General features: G+C 47.7%; 1 protein-coding gene across 2 annotated transcripts in view; it reads right to left on the bottom strand.

Annotated features, from left to right (window-relative positions):
* The window catches only part of ATXN1 (ataxin 1), a 393,782-nt gene that overhangs the window by 59,201 nt on the left and 319,764 nt on the right, over positions 1 to 14,817 (bottom strand). Inside the window, exon 7 of one of the 2 annotated variants that reach the window (XR_004959026.1) lies at positions 13,893 to 13,953. The exons of the other annotated variant lie outside the window; for it this stretch is intronic. The gene's annotated coding sequence lies outside the window, so the exon portion shown is untranslated. Of the gene's footprint in view, positions 1 to 13,892; positions 13,954 to 14,817 lie in introns of those variants that run through there. 2 annotated transcript variants of the gene reach the window in all.

Below are 14,817 nucleotides of genomic sequence, written 5' to 3'. Positions count from 1 at the left end.
CAGAAGCTGGAGAACGGCCGGGAGCAGACCCTTCCCTGGTGTCTTCGGAGGGAGCTTGGCCCCGCAGACACCCTGACCTTGAACTTTCGGGCACCAGGGCTGTGAGAGAATACATGTTGGTTACTGAAGCCCGCAGTCTGTGGTGCCTGGTACCGCAGCCCTGAAACCCAAATGCGGGCGCAGAGCGCTGCGGCGTGGGAAGGGATGGCTGCTTCGCCCAGCGGCGGAACCAGTGGTCAGGGCAGCCCAGCAACACCGCTGCCCGCGCCCCTCAGCACACGCGCCCAGCCCCCCAAACTGCACACTGCTCCCGGGAAGCCAGTGCGCTCAGCGGCTCCTCCGCCAGGACGGACAGCTCCACCCGTCAGGACACCCACACCGGCATCACAACACACCCCGCCTTTTCTCAGGCGGGCTGCAGACCTCCCACAGTCTGAGAAGTTCCCAGTGGTCAGACAGATACAAAGTATCATTATTATTAAAGCATCTAAGCTAGGAGCCACTGGCATTTCCATATTGATACATGTCCACACTTTAAAATATTGAGTTATACAGACTCAGAGTTTATTCAAAATTACCTATGGAGTTACACAGAATGGATTTAGGCTCCACTAACAGGTAATTGGCACTTACTAGTAATATTACCCACTGAGGAGCCACGAATTCCCTGGCACTTTTTGCTTTTTCCAGAAATAGGGTTCACTAAGAAAATGAATAATACAAAGAGGCTAGGGGTAGGACAGGGTGAGAGGACAGGGTTTTTAAGTGATTCTGAACCATGTATTTAAAAAATCCCAAACTCGTTCACAGCAGCTTTCCGATAGCCATTGCTCCACGGCCATGAAGGCGCCGCCTTCCACGCCTGTCACTGCAGCCCACACGGGTGGCGCTGGCCGTCCGTACCCTGCGTCCCGTCTAAGGGAAACAGCGACTTAGGTCCTGGCTGACGCTTTCCAGAGAGACGTGCAGAGCAGGGTGGCGGGAGCTGGGGCGGCAGAGGATGTGGAACCACGACATGACAGCATCCACGGCAAGTCTTGCTAAAAGCCTGTTTATACCCCCCCCCCCCCCCCCGCGTCACTTCATAGGATTTGCTCCTCCTCTGGCCTTCCCTCTGGCCCCGCCGGGCCTCTCAGTCCCTCCGTCTTTCCTCTTGAAGGGCAGTGTGGCCTAGTCACAGCTTAATCATGCCCTGACTGGTTTGGCTCAGCGGTTAGAGCATCAGCCCCTAAACCAAAGGGTCTCGGGTTCAATTCCGGGTCAAGGGCACGTGCCTGGGTTGCAGGTTCAATCCCAGGCCCTGGCACTTGGGGTTGTGCAGGAGGCAACTCATTGATGTGTCTCTCTCATTATCGATGTCTCTCTCTCTCTCCCCCTCCCTCCTTTCCACTCTATGGAAAAATATCCTCAGGTGAGGATTACCCAAAAGAGCTTAGGCATTCACCTTTCTGACCTCACCAGAAATAGCAGGCCAACCCTGGCCAGTTTGGCTCAGCGGTTAGAGCGTCAGCCTGCGGTCCAGAGAGACCCGGGTTCGGTTCCCGCTAAGGGCACGTACTTCGGTTGCAGTTTGTCCCCGGCCCTGGTTGGTCGTGCGGGTGGCAGCCACTCGATGTGTCCCTTCACGTCGATGTTTCTCACTCTCTCTCCCTTCCTCTCTCTCCCTCCCACTCTATCTGTACAAAAAATGGAAAAAATATCCTCGGGTGAGGATAAAAAAAAAAAAAAAAAGAAATAGCAGGCCAAACAAGCACAGACTTAGTCCTCCCAAGAGGCTGCGGGAGGGAGAGGGCTGCAAACTCATGATTTGTAGGTTTTTTCTTTTACTCATGGCCCATTTCATACCACTGTAAACGGAACTGGGAGGACCCCTACTTAGGAATACTTGTCCTACCAAACTTGTTCTCCTTGAGCTCTTCATGCCACTAAGTGCACTCCTAATCATATTTCCTTTCTTTTCAACCTATAACGTTTAGTCTCTCACTTCCTGGGACAGACAGTGGAGCTTGGTGCTCATAGTAAATGCTCACAATATTTCACCCATCATTAGTGATCATTAATATTGGGCTTATACTCAATTCACCACTTATTAAAACATAATTCTTAAAATATCAGTTGCCAACACACTCACTTCCATGTTTAAGGTCATTAGATCATTCTGCTAATAGTTTGCCTAAACAATTTATTCATTTAACATCTAAATTCCAGGCACTGAGCTGGCAAGAGAGATGGGTCAGATACCGCCGTTCCCGTCCCAAGTGGATGATGGGACTGAGACCACAAGAAATCAGTCTGACCTGGGCACTCTTCTGGCCAAGGAAGTGAAGGCCACTGTGCTGGCACATAAAGAAAGTATTAGCCTGTCTTCAAAAGGTTATAAATGCAATGCCCGCTATAGGATACTTCACTTGACTATGATCAACTTGGGTCAATACAGGACTCCTTCATTTAAAGAGTAAACCTGGGGGCAACTGCTAATCTGTGAACAAAGAATTAGCAAATGCCAATTTCATATCAGCAGTTTTCAAACAGTCATGCCAAGGTTACATGAGGTATACATGGATTGTATTACTACGTCTTAAATTCTCTTTTGTGCATTCCGTAATTGAAGGGATTCAGGTACCCTATTGCACTTTATATAATAATATATATTTTTTCTTTATTGATGGTTAGAAAGAGAGGAAGGGAGAGTCAGAGAGAGATAGAAACATCAATGAGAGAGAACATCAACTGGCCACCTCTTGCATGCCTCCCACTGGGGATTTTGCCCACAACCTGGGCATGTGCCCTGACCAGGAACTGAACTGGCGACCTCCTAGTACATGGGCCAATGCTCAACCACTGAGCCACAACAGCCGGGCTACATAACGATATTTTGATACCATGGTTTGAATGACAAGCTGATTTAATCTCACACTACCAGAAAGCTGTGTCTATGCTTGTTCAGATAAAACTGCCTTTTCTGATTTTCTCCATATACCCATGATAAAGCTTTCAAAAACCCTCTCCCATTGGGACAGGGACCCCATAAAAAGAGAATCTTGATTTTAAAAAGCGGTCATGGGGTGCGTCCCCAGAGGTTCTCTGGAAAACAGCGGGTGGCCTTCTTGGAATGGCGTGATTAAGAGACAGAGCAAATGGCACAGACGGCAAGGAACATGTGCCCTATCCCTTCTGTCCATTCCCACTCTCTTTCACCTGAAGACGTTCTCTATTCCCTTAGTGAGTCAGTGTCCACTGACTGCCCACTCTGTATCAGACACACAAAGGAGAAGATCTAAAAATCACACTTCTTGTTTTAAAGGAGCTCAGAACCTAGTGTGCAGATGCTTTCAAGAGAATAGTACACAGCTTTCCAGGAGGGAGAAGTCAGGGTGGACTCCTTGGAGGTGACGGCAACGTTGAGCTTTGAAGAATACACAGGAATGACTCTACATGAGACCAGTATCGCTCTAGACAGGGAAGGAGCACGTGGAGTCACACAGGGAACATGCCACATTCGGGGAGGTACAAGTACGGAGTCTCGGGAGGAGGGTAGGAGGTAAGCAGGGGCCCTCCCTACCCAAGATGTCTCCTGAAGGCCATGGACAACCTCTGACGGGCTAAGTGCGGTCATTTTCATACTCAAAAGGTCACTCTGGTCACAGGGTGGAGGACGGTGGGAAGGAACCACGTTCTCCAGGCAGGGTGGGCTGTTGGAAGGACCTTGCTCCAGTGCCATGGTGATACCATGAGGTCTGGCCTGGCACAGGGGCAGTGAGGATGGTGAAAGGAGCCAGGCCGGAGGGCAGGCACACAGGCAGGATGCACAGCCTGGATACTGGGCACACAGGGAGGAGGGGCGGGGCTTCTGGCACTGCGGCACCTGTCATCACACAGGGATACAGGGGAGGTAATGTAACAGCGTCTCTCCAAGCCAGGACTTAATTCCCATGTCAGCTCCAGGGCCGCTTCACACATCTTATGTGGGCCCTGAAGGCTCTCTCCAACCCCCTGCGCACAGTGGGTACTCAGTACTGATCAGCCGATTTGGCAACTTGAATACACACACAAAAGTAAGTTTTTCCATCTGACAACATAACAACATTTTCTGAATTACTGCTTTTACTTCATGGAAGAAGAAAAATAGCTTGTAACTTATTCAAAGAAGAAGATAAGGACAACCATTTCCCTGATAACATGCTAATCTCAAACACATTTCCCCTCCTGATACAGGGCTCCAGTCCATTCATACGATTATCACCAACAGCCATCCCTATCATACTCTTGGGTAGGGTCTCTGTCCTCTCCTTCACCCTGAAGCCTATTCGTCATCCCCAAGATAAAGAACTTCTAGGTACAGACAGATGCCTGGGGTTCAAGGAGAACAAGCAGTAATCCTCACGCAATGACACATTCCAGGCTGTACAACAGTCTGCACAATTGCGTTGTTGTTGTTGTTATTATTATTGCTGTTTAGCAAAGAAGCCACAGGAATCTATGCAAAACTAATTCAGCAAGGTTTTTTTTTTTTTTATCCTCACCCGAGGACATTTTTCCATTTTTTGTTCAGGTAGAGTGGGAGGGAGAGAGAGGAACAGAGAGAGAGAGAGAAACATCGATGTGAAAGGGACACATCGAGTGGCTGCCACCCGCACGACCAACCAGGGCCGGGGACAAACTGCAGCCGAGGTACATGCCCTTAGCGGGAACCGAACCCGGGTCTCTCCAGACTGCAGGCCGACGCTCTAACCACTGAGCCAAACCGGCCAGGGCTAGTTCAGCAAGGTTTCACGACGTTCCCATCATTCACTCGTCCTTGCCACCCTGCCCTTCCTGAGACGGCGACACTCTGCTGCTCGTGAGGATACCTGAATCAAGTTCCTCGGTCTCCCCAGCTTTGCCTTTGTGGGCTGCTGGGGAGCGGTGACAGCTGTTAACTGTGAAAAATGGGAGTTCAGGACGGGAGGTGGCTCGGAACATTTTAACATATTTGCAAAGGCACCAGACAGTTAAAATAGTTCTGCTGAGAACTTAAACATCTCTGTTCAAATCAGACTGAGGCCTCAACTTAAGACTTTTGCATGAAAGAAATAAAGAGAAATCTGTGATAAAAACAACACATGCGCACGATGTTGTGCTCCTCTAGGTCAAGGAGCAAGCGTGGGAACAGAGCCACACCCTGCTGCGCCAGGCCACCTGGGCCGTCTCGGACGCTGACCGTGGCTCTTTCTAAGGAGTACAACGGGAGCAAAAATTAAAGAAGTAAAGAACAGCACTTCTGGTCTAAAAGGTGTTTATATATGAAGCAATGAGCATAACTCCTGAGGCTGAGACACCGAATGCCTTTTAATGAGCGGTTCTCAACCTGTGGGTCGCAACCCCTTGGGTGTCAAATGACCCTTTCACAGGGAGTCGCCTAAGACATAACAGTAGCAAAATCACAGTTATGAAGTAGCAACGAAAATAATCTTATGGTTGGGGCTCACCACAACGTGAGGAACTGTATTATAGGGTCGCGGCATTAGGAAGGTTGAGAACCACTGCATGGCACGAAATACCACTCTTGGTATCATTTTTCAGAGATCTGTTTGCCATGTATTTCTTTGTGGACAAGGGCCATGTCTTAGTTGTTGTAGTATGATATATCCAATAGCACCTGACATTTAACAGACATTAATCTGTTAAATAGATACATCTGGAATAAGGGATCAAGCAATCCCGAATGGCAGAGTGATTAGGAAGGTTAATGGCTCAATGGTGGGCACGGACCAACACAAACTAACCAAGAGTCCTGCTCACAGTGCATGTCTACAGATGAAATTGGGGTGAGGTCTGCCCTCCCTCGTAACTGCTGCTTCCTGCAGAGTTATCTGAGAGCACAGCTTCAGGCCACATGGAGCCACCGAGGACGTCTGAGCGCTGTACGGAAGAGACGGGGCGGGGGGGGGGGGGGCAGCACTTCCCTACGCGCAGAGTGTGACACCTCTCCACTGGCCACTGTGCTTGCCAGCGAGTCTCAACCAAGGGGGTGTTACCCTCCCGGGGATATCTAAAAAGGAATGGGGCTATTCTGGATGGCTACAGTAACTTGGGGACATGGCTAGACTGTAGTGGGCAGGGACGGGTCAGAGATGCTAACTGTGCTGTAATGAGCAAGAAGGTGCTCGCTGCTGAGGACTGTCCTGGCTGCTTCATTATGAAACAGTGTAGCTCAATCACCCTCTAGAACAGGGTCCCTTTGTATTTAACTTTTCCCTCGGCATAAAGTATCTAGTCAGGTTGCCTGACCTGTCAGGACCTTACACCAGAGGAAGGAAATCTGCAATAGTAATACCGGGAGCGGACATTCATTGAGCATCCACTGCAGCCGGGCGGTGTCATCTCATACACAACTGAGTCTTCACAACAACAAATTTGGCAGGTACTACTTTTTTATTTATTTTTAATCCTCACCTGAGGATATGTATTTTTATTGCTATCTAGAGAGAGGGAGGAAGAGAGGGAGAGAGAAACATTGATCAGTTGCCTCCCATATGCACCCTGACCTGGGATCACACCTGCTTCCTAGGTATGTGCCCTGACCGGGAATAGAACCCGCAACTTTTTGGTGTGCAGCACAACACTTCAACCAACTGAGCCACCTGACCAGGGCAGTAGGTACTATTTTGTAATTCCTAGATGAATAAACTCATTCAGAGAGCAAAAAGCAACTTACCAATAAGTGGAGAGCCAACATGCGAGCCCAGATTCCTCTAACCCCACATGCACAGACCTGACCATCAAACAAGCCTTGTTTTCCTGTCAGGGGATAATCCTGGTATGCACAGGGGATCATGAAGACGCCAGGGAGCTGGGCAGAGCTGGGCAGAGCCAGCTGATGGACTCTCCAAACCAAAGACCCTGTCGCCAAGGTGAGACTGCAGCCCTGAGCAGCACCGGCGGCTACAGTCCTGGGAGGCACCCCTCAGCAGCAACAGGGCTCAACTCAGTACGTGTGTCTGAGACTTCCTGCCAAGGTCCCTCCCAGGCCTATCCTGAGAGCAGTTCTTCACAAAACCATACATGCCTGGACATAATGGAGGACCCAGTGGTTTTTCCTTTGAGTAGCACTAGGAAATTTTAACATTTTTTGCAAAGGCACAAGAGAGTTAGAATAGTGATGCTGAGTACTTCAACATTCCCTTTCAGATCAGGCTGAGCCCTCAACTTTAAAACTTTTACAGAAGTTTACTTAAGATGTGTGGACTCTCCCAAGACCCTAGACCACAGGGAGGTGTACTTTTGAACTTTGGTTCTGGGAAATTCTGCTCCTTCAAATTAAATATATTAGAAAGAGTCCAATGTGTCTCTTTCAAAGGAAGTCTGATGCTGTTACCAGTGGGAATTTCACAAGTGAGTTTTTTATTGGCATTTTACAGGCCACAGCAGAGCACTGACGAGATTCCATGGAGAGGAGCATGGGGCGTCGGGAGGTCGCCACGCCCAGCTGGTGGAACACTCACGACCTCGAGCACTCCCGGGCGGCCTTCTCATGCCTCTGCTACGGACTGCTCAACTTTTCTAACCCAAGATTATTTGTAATCGTAACTATGTTATAGGTTTGCTGTGAAGACAAGATGAAATAATAGTGTTCATGCAAATAAACTCTGGATACATGAACATAGTAAGATACCATCATTGTTTTGAAAACACAGACAGGATAAGAGAATTTCTATTCTACTTCGTTAATACTGCCCACCCGACCAATGCTACCTTCATTTACTTACTTACTTACCATTCATCATCCTTCTTTTCCTGAGCCCGATGCACCTGAATTAAAAAGTGATCAGCATCCCTTGGTAGCAAATACATGGACAATTTCCGCACAGGCATGCATTTCCAGAAGCAAACGCGGGGTGGAGGGGTGCGGGGCGCGCTAAGAGGCAGGCATTGCATACCACATTTACCGAAGACCTGCTTCCAATTCTATTTGATTTCCTTCTGTCTTGAGAGCCCTTATATTTTTTGTCTCCTCTAGCTTGTAAAAGCACTGAGTGAATGAAGAGGAGGCAGGAGTCTGGGTTTCTGAGCTTATTGGCAGTCTTCTCACTACCAGAAGTACACAGCTGATAATAAGTTACATTGTGATACAACTCTGGTTCCTTAGTCTTCTGCAGAATAAGAAAACAGCAGCAGCCAAGAGAAGAGGGTCAATGGGAGGCATCAACCAAACACTCAGGAGTGCCATCACTAACACGGGCACTGCATTCACTCTATTCCAAATGAGGGGGCTCATGGGTTGGTGGTGTCCCTGTGCTGCTCCATTGCTCAATCTGTTCCCCACAGAAGGAGGTGCCACTTGCAATAACGTCACTGACCCAGGATCACTCACCTTTTGTCCACCCTCTCCCGGACTCACTGCACTAAGCCATGTTCTTGCTACTCATTTGCCAATAGATTTCCTTGCTGCAAAGAATGTGCAGAGACTATTAATTTGCCAACTCCTTATTTTACAGATAAGGAAAGTGATGCTTGTTCAAGGTGATGTAACAAAGTATATACAATGTCTGGCTAATCTGAGCTTTCTGGATTTAGCAGCTGGTCACAACCTGTGGACTCAAGTTCACCCTCATGTCAGCTCTTAGTAATTATGAGATCCTTAACCTGCAACTCCAAACTCTTGTTTTACTTCCCAAGAAGTCCTGGCCATGGAAATTCTTATCTTCGAGCTCTGGTGTTCTCTTTACTATGTTGCCTTCAGTATCTCTGGGACCTTTGCAATCACACATACACTGTTTTGTATGGTATGCATGTAAACAACCTCCTCTTGTGGAGTGAACTGCTTTTTAGATGCTTGAGTTTATACTACCTCCATAAATGCCCAATCCTGCACTAGGCGAGCTCTGGCCATGCTCCCCGGGTTAGAACCTGGGCTGTTGGGCCCTGTGGGTGTACCTTAGCTTCCACCTGTTTCCAGTTTGGCTTGTCCACCTTCATTTATGCCTGATGACCCCTGGTAGTGGCAAGATGAAATGCAAGATGACAGACTCGTGATACCAAACGCAAACTCATACATGCAAAAAAGCAGGCAACAGAGATGGCAGAGTGCGAAAGCACACTGGGCAGGAAACGGGAAGGATGGGGCTTTGTTCTGGCCCCGCTTTGCAGCAGCACCTCAGCTGTGAGATGCTGCCAATCATTCGTGTCCCGTCATCCACCTCCCAGGGCCTTGGGAGGAACATAAAATAATGCTCATAAAGGCCTTTTGAAATCAAGAGAACACTACTCAGGTCAAAACCATTATAGTTATGGATTACTGCCTTTCTTTTTAAAAAGCAGCTTTTCGTTGAAGTCCCTCTAACGTGGCAGCAGCAGCATAATCTTCACCATCAAGATCGGGCCCTGCTCAAGCAGAAGTTCTCCAGCACAGCTGTCCGTCAGTCACCACCACACCTTGTCGTGGACTCAGATTCTCAGACATCCCCGTTCACCTGGGGAACTCGAGTTTTCTGAGTCGGTGCAAAGGAAATGGTATTAAAAAAATTCTCTGATCAACTAGGTTTGGGACCCACTCTTTAAAAAGAACATGTTTGTCGGTGACCGGAGAAACTGAAATGTAACTATGATTCATGAATTTGTTATCTGTTCCTTCCTGCAGAGGGTATCAGTTTAAGTGTAGGTTTTCTAACTGTCACTCTGGAGTCTAGCAATGTCACTGTCAAAGGGGCGTTTTCAGGAAGCATGCTGGCTGGCTCTGGAAAGCAGTGTGTCCTGGGAATCAGACCTCACCCGTTGGCACGCGGGAGGAGGGCACAGTGCTGACCGCAGGGGCCTCTCTTCCCTTTCAGATCCTCCTTCTCTGCCCTCAAGGCCCTGCAGCCCCGCGGGGAGACGCCAGCGCCCGCACTGGAGCCTCTGCTGGCCCAGCGTCTCCTCCACCCAGAGGTCCAGGACTGATTCCTGGAGTGAACACTCAGCAACCAGGAGGATGACTGTAGTGGGAAGGGCAGGGAGGCGGAGGGGCAGAGGTCAGGCAGAAAACTCTCTGCTGCCCCAGAGGAAGCATGGGGTTCTCTCCAGAGTGATCAGGAACACGCTGGAAAGCTCTGTCTGCCTGGCTGGCAGCGGAAATGACACCAGCTAGCAATCACCAATGACCTTGCTGCCTCCTTTTCAGATGGCTGCCATCGGGCTACCATTTTGGGGGAGATTCCTATGTTAATAGCAGAGCCATGATGGGGGGAGGTTGCTAAGTGCAAAGACAGAACTTGGATCTTCCAGAGGATCCCCATGGACAGAGAAGCAAGTTAATCTTTAAAGTCCTCTAGGGCTGAGCTTATGAGCAGTTTACAGACTGAAAATGCCAGTCACCCATTAAGCGTTTCTAACATGGCTGAGTTTCCTCCCTTCTTGGGATTCAGAATGCCTGGCGTGCTGTTAATGGCCCTTTGGTGCTTACTGATTTGCTGGGCATGTTCCTGACCCATTCTTTATCTCGAAAATACTAGGCAATGGTTCTCAAAGTGTGCTCCTCAGGGCCAGGAGCAACGTGATCACCAGGAAACTCCTTAGAATGCAAATGCTCAGGTCTCGGATTCATTTCAGACTTGCTGAGTCAGAAACTCAGGGTGGGGTCCGGGAATCTGTGTTCTAACCAGCCCTCCAGGTGGTGCTGGCCCACCAGAAATCTGAGTCACTTCCCCGAGCAGCCACATGGCTTCCCCGAATGTAAACACACTAAAAAAGAAATAAGAACCATTTCCTTTCACGAATCTACAAAATCTTAAAACATTTTATCTGAGTGAATTCATAAGCAAAACAATACCATATTGATTTTTTTTTTTTGCTTGAAGAAGACTTTTTTTTTAGAATTACCAAAAGATCACATATTTCCCCAACACAAAAACAGCACATGACTTACAAATAATCAGATAGGAGAACTATGGTAAGTGGTTTTATTTCAAAATGCTTGACACTAACACCACATTATTTGTCTGAAAATCTGTCTACCAGATTCATCATCGATGACCAGTGTGTCTGAAAATCTGGGCCTATGACATTAATGATTTAAGTTCTACTCAGGAAAACAAAATGCAATACTTGGTTTGCACATGGCACTGAATCTTAAAAATGTTTTGTGGCAATTAACCTACAATAAAGTAGAACGCATTTTCAGTGTGGGATTCTGACATGAAACCATTCCTTCCTATAGTCCCTCCACTCCCCCTGTGACCTATGCTTGGCCCAAATATCATGGGTCTATAAATTTTTGCAGTTTTCTTACAAACTTTAAGATAAAAGCCCAATGCCTGAAACACATCTAGGAGGAAGTTAATAGTTCAGTATCTGAAATATTGATTTCATTGGCTTTTTGGTTTTTTGATGATTTGATTATAGAGGCTGCCTTTTTTTTTTCCACCTGTGTTCCCAGCTAGACTTCTGCACCATTACAATGCGGCTGGTCAGACAGGAGGCATTTATCATATCCCTTTCTGATTAAGGAAGGAGGTACCGGTCACCTGGAGGTCCCTTTCCCAGCATGTGCACCACGAATGGGCTAAAATTGTAACCCTTGTCCCCCACCAGCCATGTGGAGCATGCAGGAGAGCCGGGGAAAAAATTATTCTTTTTTCTTTGGGAACATTTTCTAGATTCAACCACAAAGAGAGCCTATAAAATTCCGCTCTAAGTCTTTACAATCTTTAAAATAATGAAAAGGTTGAAACCGTTTCAAATTCTAACCCTAATCACTAGGTCCATACACCACTCTCATAAGCCAGTCCTCATGTTGTTAGCCAAAGGGAAACACAGCAGGGAATGTGGGACCGAGCACAGGTAGTTCATCCAAAGCCCACAGAAATCAAAGTCCACTGATGGCTGCGCTTTCCACGCTGGCTCTCCAGGATGGTCCTGAACTTGCTGATTCATGGCGCAGTTCTCTTTCACGTGGCCAAAGAGAAGCGGCGGCATGTCGGAGCCAGCTGTTGCTGGCCAGCCAGAGCTGATTGTTACATGTCTGAGCCAAGTGTTTAACACGGCCATTAATCAAAACTAAATTATACAAACTTACGATTACACACATTTTATTAAAAACTCATCACTCCTGCCCTGGCCAGTGTGGCTCAGTGGATAGAGCGTTGGTGCGTGACTTGATACGCACTTTTGATTCCCAGGTCAAGAGCATGTTCCTGGGTTGCAGGTTCGCTATCCGCCCCAGTCAAGGTCATGCAGGAGGCAACCAGTCAATGTGTCTCTCTCATATCTCCCTCCCTCCCTCCCTCACATCCACGGTGGGAGTATTTATACCACAGAAATCGACAGACTACACACCAGAACGTCTGCTAACCGCATGCCAGCAGCTACACTTTCATCAGCAGCCTATGACACTCATTCTAGCTTTTTCTTAAGGAGACTAGAACTAGAATTCCGAGAGGAAGAAGCGCAGGGTTCGGGACCTTCCCATCACTACACGCCAGGCACGTGGCACTAAGTCACATGGCGCAGAACTTCCAATTACTGTCTCGCTGATGCACTCTTTCCATTATCTGATACTGAAGTTAATCTGACTCAGAAATGGAATTGGGTGTGTTAGCAAGAACTCCCACAACAATAATATCTGCAGGAAAAAAATACCATTTGCCATTTGTGTAATCCTTCACAATGTTCAGATAATTTGTGCTCAGATAATTTGAGGAATTATCTCATTAAATCCTCATGACCACCACTAGGTTGGGTTTCATTATCCCCATTCAACAGATGAGAAATGTGATTAGGTGACCTGTTCAAGGTCACATGCCCAGTAAGTTGCACAGCCAGAACTCAAACCCAGACAGCCAAGTCCAGTGACCTTCAGGCTCCACCACAGATTCCTGCCTTTATGTCAACCTGCTCTGAAAATGGGAACTTTTTCCAACAATCAACATCTGCGTACACTTTTCTCCTGTCTTCAGTTAGCAATGCAGCTGCTGCTGATGCCCTCACATCTGCATTTATGGACCCCACAGCCTGCTCCTCCCTGTCCACGCACAGAAACCATGGCTACACGGCTGCCCGTCCCAGGCAAGCCAGACCCAGGTCTATTTCAGCCTGAATTCCTGAGGACGGTGGGCATGTGGGCATGTAGATTATTAGGAAGTGTTCTACATTGGGATCTAAGTTATTCAAATCCAGAAGAAAGGTCTGTGGCATCCAATTTAAATCAAAGAGATAGTATAATAGTGAATAAAGAAGCCAGGTTCAAGTACTCAGTGGTGAAAACAGATATATATTCATATCTGTATTTGTATGTTTGTGTTTTGTTTTATACACACGCACACTCCACAAGTGGGAAAAACAAACTATATCCACATATATGTGCACACGTGTGTACATGCATACGTACACGTGTGTGTAGTTCGACTTCCCCACTTCAGCTATACAGCAGAAAAGAAAAAAAATACTCTTGGCCTTTATCAGATATGTACACATGTCATCCTTGCAATATGTCTAAAAGGGTTTTATGACTAAATCCTGGGAAAAATGTGAAGAATGCTTGGCTGGATACCCGCTTTTCCAGTAAAAACACAACAGTGCTTATTAACTGTCGCACTTGGATAAGGCTTTTCAACATGATGTGCATTTTTGTTTCAGCTGGAGACTAAACCCTGTTTGGATCTAAGTTTTCTTTGGCTTTCAGAGGAGCTTAACTGATTGGATAGCATGTGCCTCGGCCTCCCACGCACAGGCACCCCCAGAGGACGGATGAAGTTCAGTCCGCTGACCCAACTCCGCCCACGACTCGGGCCAGGGTTAAAACCTTGAGATGTTTTCTCAACACTTTAAGTAGAAATACTATAACAACGGCAAAAGCAAACCCATTTGCCCCTGTCCCGACTGGCAATGGACTGACCTTGTAGCCGGAAAGCCTTTTAGAGGTCGTGTAGGAAAGGTCAGATGTGCAGAGGATGGATACAGGCATTCATAGGTCAGTCATGGAATGCTAACACTGGTCTCCTGAGAATAGATTACAGAGTTTCCATTTTATCTCAGACTGTGGGTGGGTGTGTAGTGATGACTTAAAATGATATTAGGTTACCTAGCCAACATTTTCTTGGAAAGAAATTTCCCTACTGTTCTACTAGAACTGTAAGTATTTAGGGCCGAGGCGCTGGTCTGTGCTGAGGACACTTGAACGTAATCAGGCTGTCAAATGAAAAGCAAACATGTTCTCAGCGTTTCTAAAGGCTGAAGGAGTGAAACGTGTGTTGCCTTCTAAGTATATCTTCTGCCCTGTGGTTCCAGAAGACAGGAGGCACATGTGCATGGAGGGGGTGACGTAACTCTCCCTCTAACCCATGGGCCTCAACAGGGAGCAATTCTGTCCCACAAGGGACATTGGCAATGACTGGAGACATTTGTGATTGTCACAGATGGTGCGTGTACGGGGGGTACCAGTGTCCAGTGGGTAGAGGCCAGAGATGCTGCTGAACATCCTGCGATGCACCGGAAAGCGCCCTGCTCCGCCCACCTGCCACCCCCAACAAAGACCTAACTGGCCCCAAATGTCAACAGTGCTGCTGTAGACATTCCCTGCTCTGACCGGGGATAGAAACGCCGGAGCAGCTGCGACAGAATTTTCCATCAATATTCTGATTGATTCTCAGGCTTTCTGGGACTTCTCAATAAATACCTTCCCTTCCAGGAACTACATACTTGCTACTCATAGTGTGGCCCACAGACCAGCAACACTGGCATCACCAGGGGGCTTGTCAGAGGTGTGGAACCCAGGTCCTACCCAGACAATGCCAACAGAATGCACATTTTGACAAGGAGGCCCGGGGAAGTACACTTGAAGTTTGAGAAGCACTGGGTAAGCTT

The sequence above is a fragment of the Molossus molossus genome, unplaced genomic scaffold (assembly GCF_014108415.1).
Source record: "Molossus molossus isolate mMolMol1 unplaced genomic scaffold, mMolMol1.p scaffold_m16_p_12, whole genome shotgun sequence".
In the NCBI taxonomy this organism is placed as follows: domain Eukaryota; kingdom Metazoa; phylum Chordata; class Mammalia; order Chiroptera; family Molossidae; genus Molossus; species Molossus molossus.
Note: the sequence above shows the minus strand (reverse complement) of the source record. Positions and strands in the feature narration are given on the sequence as shown.